Source organism: Apus apus, chromosome 3 (assembly GCF_020740795.1).
Source record: "Apus apus isolate bApuApu2 chromosome 3, bApuApu2.pri.cur, whole genome shotgun sequence".
NCBI lineage: Eukaryota > Metazoa > Chordata > Aves > Apodiformes > Apodidae > Apus > Apus apus.
In genome coordinates, this window is record NC_067284.1 from 68,759,758 (window position 1) to 68,769,373 (window position 9,616).

Consider the following 9,616-nt stretch of genomic DNA (forward strand, 5'->3'; position numbering starts at 1 on the left):
AGTGGTATGTTTATTAGTTCATTAATCTGTTAATTGGCTTATTAGTAGTGTGCTGATGAATTAATAAACATTATAGCCTCTTATACATTCTAAAGAGGGAAAGTAAGACCTTCAGTTAAGAGACACCTTAACACTCAGAGTATTTTAGTGGCACCAACACTGAGACAGATCTTTCAGGACTGAACAGGGCTGCATTCATATGGATGAAAGCTAGGTTTTCCCATATCCCTTTCTTCCTGCTGTTTTTGTTAGACCCTCTACTTTCTACCATAAATCTTAATCTTGGGGGTTGAATTTTTTTCTATTATGTAAGATTTATGAAGATTTATAAGATTTATCAATTCTGTTTGCCAAGATCTTGGCACTTCACTTCAGGAGTATAATGCGGTGTGGCAACATCTTTCCCTATGTAAAAAGTAGTAGGATTAAAGAAAAACTGGCAACATACTCTCTGTTCTCAGAGATGCAATACAAAAGACAAGAGGCTACAGTCCAAAGTAGCGACAAGGAAAAATACAACTGGGAGGTGAGGGGAAAAAAAATCCAGATTATGAGGGGTTAATCACTGGAACAGATTGCCAGTTATAGAACCTAACTTTAATGTTAGCCCTGATTTGAGCAGGGGGCTGAACTGCGAATTACTTTCCCAGGAGCTTTCCAAATTAAATTCTCTGAGTCTACATATGTCCTTTGTAAATCTGGGCTCATACATTTACATAAAAGTGCTGACTGAGAAACACACACAGTTCCACAACCTCCTCAATTTGTTTTGAGGGGTGTTAGGGAACATTTGTATTTGTGGTGCTGTTCCCAGATAATTATATGTTGCATTTTAAAAAACAGAAAAGAAAGATAAAAAGAAATTCACCTTCCACCATCTAAAAGGAATTGGTGAGATTTGCACTTGTGTTTTGAGCTGAACATCCAGACCTATCTGAAACTGGGAATAAATTTTTGCTTCACTTTTTATCTCTGACCAGAAGAGATCATGTAACATTGTGCCAAGAACCCTGAAAATTTTCACACAAAAAGGAAACTGCCCATAACTTTGAAATACCCATTCGGACAAAATAACTAAATACCAAATGGCAACCAAAAAAGATGAACAAAACAAAATGAAAAGGAAACACCAATTACACACAAACCTCTATTTAAACAATATCAAACTCGTGTAAAAAATTTTGGTTCATTAGATCATACCAAAAGAGTTTGGAAAAAAACCCAGCAACTCCCAACTAAGTTAAGTTGTGAACACTGTCTTCTGAAGAACTCAAGCCAAAGCTAGAAATATTTGGAAACCTTCAAAATCTGACCATCACCTTCCAGCCCACTTAAATCCTAGAAAGAGTAAGAAACATAAGAACACAGTATAACTGTGTAATAGGGCCAGAATAAAAGAGACAGTGCAAGAGGGAGGAGCAGTCATGTGGTATCTTCAATTTCAGACAGTACAACAAACACAACCAACCAAAGAATTAGAGTTCCCCATCAGTCCTTTGGAATGAGACACCCTGCTGCATAAAGCAGACCAAGAAGGTGATAAAAGTGGAATTCTATTCTGAATTCACGAGAAAAATAAGCTAAAACATTTTTAAAAAAATATTTTCATTATCATGAAAAAAAGAGAAAAAAATATCCCTTTGTTCACAGAAGACTTTGGTTGCACATCCTAAGTTTCCCTCATATTCCCTTCAGAAGTCTGTTTGGAGTTGCTTCTCATTTAATTAAAACCACTTGTTAGAGCTGAAGTTTATGCCAACTTTGCCTCACACTGATGGGTTTTTGTTTATTTTGAAGTTTAAAAAAATAGACCAAGCATGAGCTAAAGAAATAAAATTACTGCTACAGTGGTGACTCATTTATTTAAAAAAAAAAAGCTCTAGTGTTCCCTGATTTAGAGCAAGGAAATTCCAGCATGTGTCAGGTGCACATTTACCGTTTGTTTGGAAACTTTCTAAACATGGGAAAGCTCTGAGATTCCACAAAAGCCTTGGTTTGTGCATATTCTTTTTTCACCTCAAAGTTTAACAGATAAAATCTCCTAAGGTTTTCCTAGCAGTAGGCATGCTCCCTCTTCCCAAGACTGCATATGGATAACGAAGAATGTCTGGGGCTACTGGAACAACATCCAGCTTTCTTTGCATTATTGACCCTGACCTGAATGAGACTACTCACTATGCCAAGAGCAGAAAATGTTCATTCTTCAATAACTTCCAGTTCTAATACGTATTAAACACAGAGAGGCAGTGTAAGAAAAGGCAGGAAGAAGGAAATGCGATTCACCAGGACATGGGAACCAACAGAAGTCATAGTAAAGTAGGTGGTCACAATTAGGCACAAGTGAATGATGTCCAGTGAGAAAATGGGAAGTAAAATTTACGAAGGTTTAACATTGGAATGGAGTACATAGAACAAGTTGGCAAATGAAGAGAAGGCAGAAAAAGCAGGTAAGATTAGGAAGACTAGACAGATAGAGATAATGGAATAATAGAAATGTATCTATAAAAATACTTGCTTTATTATTGCAGAAAGCTGTTGTAAGCAACTTTGCATGAATTCAGTGTCAACAATGCTTTCAGCAGGAGACTGAATTCAAATCATTCTATGATTCACAATAAAGGACAGTGAATGCTTTCTTTTAATAGGATAGATTAACTGTACATCTTCAGAGAGATATGCACTTTCAAATACTTCACATTTGATCTTTTCAAACAATAGGTTTAAATTTATTTATTATTTTTTTACTTATGCTTATACTGTTCAGCAATCAAAGCTGCTTTGATCCATCAAAATATGTGCTTAAGGAAGTTCATCACAACCTAAAAGTAACTTGAAAACATAATACATTTGTTTTTTTCTTGAGTAATTCCTGGATACTAACTAGTTAAAAAAGGTACTGTATGCAAACTACGTTGTTCTCTACAGAAACACTGTATCTGATTACATGTTTCTGCAGTGAAGAAAAAAAAACATTGGCTGATACCTTACAAAAAGAATGAAACCTTAGCTTCAGCAAGACTAATTAATTATTTATGTAATTCAGTGTGAACATAGGACTTGAAAATTATATTTCCATATCAATTTGTATCCATGTAAACAATCTTAGAATGCTTGTTCACAGATTAAGCATATTATCAAGTTAAATTCCTTTAATGTACACCATTATTATGCCAGAAAAAAACCTAAATAAAATTATGCTTCAATTTTCCACACACAAATGTGTACAGATTCCCATCTAGGAATAAAGGTTTTTATACATCACATTAATCCTTCAATTAGTTTCTCACAGTTGAAGTATCAAGCAGCTAAACTTCATAGACAGAAAAAGAAATATCCTTTTAAAAATAAAAACATATCCATGCCACATTCAGCACCAGAATTAGTTTCATTCAACACACTGCCATAAATCCTGACTGGTTTGAGCATTAATTGTACCATGAAAGGCATTTGTAAACTCTCAGAGGTTCCCAGTGGTTTCTACAACGATCACAAGATAGAATGGAGGCAATAGTGTCTCACATTCATGTTTCAAATTCATACGTCCTATTTTTATAAATTACATAATTATCCTCAGTTCTTAAGAAAACAAATAATGAATTACTGAAATTCGTAACAGTACAACACAGTTTTAGAAATAATAGAACAAATGTCTTACTACGAAGTTATTAAGCCTAATTGAATTTCTGGTTATGGAAATGGCATAGAAAGTTATACTCATTACAGACCTATTACATTAACCTCCCTTTAATTCACATTTATTATTACTAGAGCTCAGAAACTTACCATCTCTTCATCTTAAATACCAAATTAGCATCTCTCTCTCAAGGAACTTCCCTGTTATTGAAGACTTTTTACTATTTGAAAGATGTTTCAAACTCTTCCGCATATAATGCATCTTTAAATATCACCAAAACAACAAAAATTCTCACATGTTACAAAACATTTATTGTTTTGAATATATAACTAAAATAATTTAAAAGTATTTCATCTTTTCACTATGTACCTACGCCCCCCCAAGTTAATTATTTTTTGAGTTCTCACACTCCACATCGTACTGCTCACTTACCTAGTAATGTACGAAGCCACATAGTGACTTTTTAATTATTCATTTACAAATGCAATACTATCTCTTCCGTGCACAAATTAAGTAAGGAGGGGTATGATAAAAAGAAACTCAATTACCTTTAAGATTCTAGCACAAAACCATTTGAAATTAAAAATGTAAACTTGCATTTAATTTACAATATATTTTATTTGGTTTAATTTTTTTACAACTTGATCTAAGATAGTTTAGCCTTTTAAGTTATTTTAAATAAAGAGACCTGTGGTTTTGTCTTTAGTGCTGGAGAAGAATTATTCTTTGTTATTAGCTTTTACATCATTACATCTTGACAGTACATGAAAATCACCTGTGCTTTCCAGCTCTAAAATATTTTCATTCAAATTCTATTCACTGCTGCTTGCCACTTCATACCAACCTTCCAGCCTTCACAAGAAATGAATACAGGCTCAGAAAGCTGAACAGGTTACTGAACCACAAAATAAGATTCGTGCCTTGGTTGCTTTTCTCCATGCTTGAATTATGTATCTCCAAACAGCACATAATTATTTCTCACAGACAACTCATGTCATAACGGTAAACAAACAAACTAACAAAACCCTCTATACTTCAGGGTCAGCCTGGAAGTAAAATACTTTGGTCTGACTGATTATTCAACAATACCAAGAACTGTACTTCGGTATGTGTCAGTTTACATTCAAATATTTTTCTCTTTTATGACTAATTACACAGCATGGTCTCTTATCTAAAGGCCACCTAAGATTTTGTGCTCCCTCTAAACAGCTTTTATTTGATGAAGTAAAAGCAATACACAAAGTTCCACAATAATTTAGCAGAATAATTAATCTTCCTGTGTGCTGGAGTAGTTTAAGAACCAATCGCAAGTGAATACAACCTAGTTTACCTAGACAAAATGCTACACCTACAGGGAGCAATATTTTATCCAGTGTTGCATTAGAAGACTTAAAAAATTAAGCTCTTGAATACTATGTGACAGCTCACATTACTATTAGAATGTGGCAGATTTACCACAAAAATTGACTAGTTGATGTTTCTACCAAAAATTAATTACAATGAACTTAGAATTCCCTCTGAAAATATTAAATGTGCCAAAAGATAAAATTAAAAATATATTTCCTATGCTTCCATTTTTACTTTGTATTCACCTTTCTACTTTTTCTCATATAAAACATTGGAAATATGTAATTCCTTTCTACAAATTTACCTATTTATGTTTTGCCAAAGCAAGTAACAAGAAAAGTATTTTAACTCAATGTAAAAAATGCAAATTAAATCTCCTCTATTAATGATTATAATTCTTTAGCGTTGGTACAAATTAGAAGCACATGCAACTTGAGCTACCTACATTTCAACACCTTAGATGTCTATATCCAGTTTATTACCCTTAGTGGCATGCAATTTCAAATGAACATAAACATGAAAAGACAATTGAATTTCAACACAAGTGAAAAGAGGATTTCCTAAATGAGAAAATTATTAACAATTTTTAGTAGCATGAACCTTTTAGAAGTTTTGAAAGACTGACAGAATGAAATCAGGATGAAAGTGATTATTTATCTTTTTTATTTAAAATAACATTGCCCTTTAAAAATTCTATTCATAAACCTTTCAAAATTCCGGGGAAACCAAAAAACTTCCACTATCTGAGGTGACACATGATGCAGTTTAAAGGTTAATTGATAAAAAATGTCATACATACAACAGTAGTGTAAAATAAATACATGTGCTTGTTTACACAAAAAAAATTACTGGAACTACTGTATCACAAGAGATACACTATTCTAATTCCAGTGTCACTTTTATTCTAGTGTAAAGTTATCAGGAATAATAGCAACTTTTTCCATCATTTGATTTACATCAATTCACACTGGCTGAAGGATAATCTGCACTGCTACAGAGATAAATTCTACTCTCGTTTTCTTAACATCTAATTACAAGACCTATAAGAAAAAACTACATTTTAAGATCTAGATTCCAGGACTTCCTTCACACAGGAAGAAAGTCTAGAATGTATTTAGATTTAAAAATTCAATTTTTTAATTTTATTATGAGCAATTAAATTACTTGACTAAATATTTACATCAAATAGAGTTCAATATACTTCATAAATTATACTTTGTGTTAAAAAACTCTTGGTTCAGCAAGTCAACTAATCACATACATAACTGCATAATAATACTTGTATTAACTCTAGCACTAACTCTGCTGTTTATCATTTACAGGATTCTTTTAAAATACCATGCTGAAACTGTCTTTTGGAGATAAATTTAATTACAGGAAGAAGAGGACCCTGGGCTCCAAAATATCACTGATCCAAGAAAGAATTTAGGAATAATCGAAACCATCCTCTGAGGTGAAGATTTAAACTTCTGACAGAAATCTTTTAATTCCAAAACCCTTATAGACTGTGGAAGTTGTCAGCCTGCCACCCCCTGCTAAGTTATGAGTCCCTCAGTGTTTTTCTCTGTAGTATGGAATTAATCTCCTATGAAGTAGTGTCTCACAACAGAAATCTCTGAAAAGATACTGCAAAGGAAACATTGTGTTGCTACTTGGAAAAACCACAGATCATGGAATCATCTTGCTTACCTACAAATCCTAATAATCTGTTGCAATTACATAGCATATTACATGACTGTATTCTCCACACACTGGGTAAGATAACATCAGTAATTACAGACTTTTTAATGGCACTCAAATAATACACCCAGTGCAAAGTGTAAAATGCCTGTGGGGGTCTAGAGGCTTGCAGCTTAAAAGTTCATAGCTACCTATCAAGCGACTCTCTAAGAAAAAAATCTATGCAATGAAAATCTTTCAAAACCACATCTTTCCTATCAGCCACTGCAATTAACAACGAAGTGTGAGACAATCCAGGATCTAGATTTCTGAACAGCACAGTCATTAAAGAGGCTACATAACAAAGTACTGTGCAGTAAAAATTATTATAAGCACATAACTGAATAAATGCCAGGGTTTGGATATAGCAAAGTTCTTATACACAAAACTTGCTAGAGAAGAAAAGATAGTGCAATAGTGGAGTTAAGTTACCCCAGTAGATGCTGCTGTCCAGAAGATTCCAAATATAGGAGAACACACAGACCACATAACTTTGCTTCCTGTATGGGCTTCCTGTATCTCAAAGAAAAATATTTACTTCATATTAAATTTTCTCTAGTCCAAAATGTATAAATACATATTAGCTTTCAATCAGAGTGCAAAATTCAGTACATAATCCCGTGTTGTTAATTCTAACATTATTACTTTCCTTTTTTTAAAAATATGTAGCCATACTTTTACAGTATCTCCCATATCTATTAAGTTCAGTATTCATGGGATAAAGGACATAAAATTTCTTCTTTCCTGGAAAAAAATGTATTTGTCTATATAAAATTAACTAGTGCACATTTATGAACAGATTAGTTTTCTGTGTATATTATAAAAGCAGCTTTGTGTATTATTTTTAATGAAGAGTTTTTATTCCTACCTCTGTAAAAAGAGACAATGAACTCTACTTTGTACTGTCCACACCTGAATAACTGAGTAGAAACAACATATATTTATGATGGTTTACATTAATGTGAGGTTTTCTAATTCAAAGAAATTTGCTACCATCTGTGGTATCTCCTTCCTCTTGAGGAAGAACAAGAAGTTCTACCAACTGGATGACAGGAGAGAGAAAGGGAAGATCTTCTTTTCTTTTTCAGAAGTGTGTACTTAGTGTAGACTATCATAAAAACTGTAATATAACTTGAATAGCAGACATAGTTGACTACAATAAAATAATGTTTCTACTTGTAAAATGAAACTCATGAATAAAGATGATTTTTTTTCCATTTGAATTAAAAGCAGTTACCAACTTAACTTTCAGACATGTAAACAGATAAGAACAGTTGACCAGAACATTAAAGAGGACATAGTTCTGCTCAAAGTATACTTCTGACAGAACAAAAATTCATACCTTCTCATCTTTTAAAAAATATTAAAAGTTACGTTCTTCATTGTCAGCCAAAAAACATTGTCTTTTTGTAACTTCTTTCTTTTGCATATTAAAAAGCACTTCTGTTCCATTATTAGTCACAAAGGTAGTTTTCTGAATAATTTCCTTTGTTTGGGAGACTGCCACAACAGCAGGAAGAAAAGAACATCTTGCAAAAGAAAAAGGGGCTTACATTTTTTTAAAACAATTCTTCATAATTCAGACTTTACTCAGATACTCCATCTACATTTCCATGAATTAAATACAAAATACATTGCTGAGTTAGATGTATCACTTTGCATTACTTCAAAAATACATAAATGAACAATGAAAGGTGAAAGACCTAAAATAATATGACCATGCATTTTCTGCTTTTATGACACTTCCATTTGGTACAGTATTATACATATCAAAATATATTAAAGAGGGTTTTTCTTCAGTTACAGCTCTGTAATATAAAACACTCACCACAAGTCTAGCTGGTCTGTACAAACAAACCCTGAAAACAGCCTTAATTAAAATATTAGTACACTTAAACACAGCCAATTCCAGCCTACCTACACTGCACTAGAGCAAAAAAAATATTTTATGACATCTGACCTTAAGTTACCTCCATTTTTTAATGTCCATAGCAAATAATCAAAAGAAAAACTTAACTCTCATGACTCTCAAAAGCATATGTGTTAAGTAAACAGCAAAAATGGCAAACCTTGAACTGAGTAATTTCAGAAAAACCCTGTCACCTTCTTTTGCAGTGAAGAACCCTATAAGGGTTAATGAAACTACTCAGCCAGTACTAACTAACTAAACTAAGCAGGACTCTTCTTTCCTTGGCCAGATCTTCAATTTGCATTGTCAGACAAGAGGTAAGAATTTGAATATGTGTGTGTGTGTAAAATAAACTTCCATTAAATAATAGAGATAAACATGAAGTTCAATCATAATAAAAGCAAATATGTATTTTTCCTTTTTCCAGTTTCCAGAGTTCAACAAAGTGTAAATAAAAACCTACACAAACACTGTAACCACTTAGCTATGTTGAACACAGGAGTCACAATCTCAGTGCTGTATCACCAAACTTTTGTAATAATTCATCATACTACTTTGAAGTTCTTTTCTATAGCTGGAAAGTGACCTGTTCTGTATTTTGCAGCTATTAGATGCTATTTAACAGCCATAAAATATGCACATTTTTAGTACACACACCCCTATATTTACACATTTTGAATAAACTTCTATTCAGAAACACATACAAACTAGTTTTCCAAGCTTTCCAGAAAAATCTTTAAGTCTTCTTACTCCTGATCAGCTCCTTGCAGATTCTTCTCAAAAAATGTGTGAATCTGCTAAAGCTGAACAAGCAGAACACTAAAAAGTACTGTCATCATTCTGGTGTAGACTAGAAATGGACCCACCAGAGCCTATCTTGCACAACTATGAAGATGTGACATTAGGCCCTGTGCTACGGCTTTGGTTAGCAAGTCTGAGTTCTGTATTGACACTGCAATGGTACTGTATTTACATTAGAATTCAGATAATTTCAATATTCAATAAGC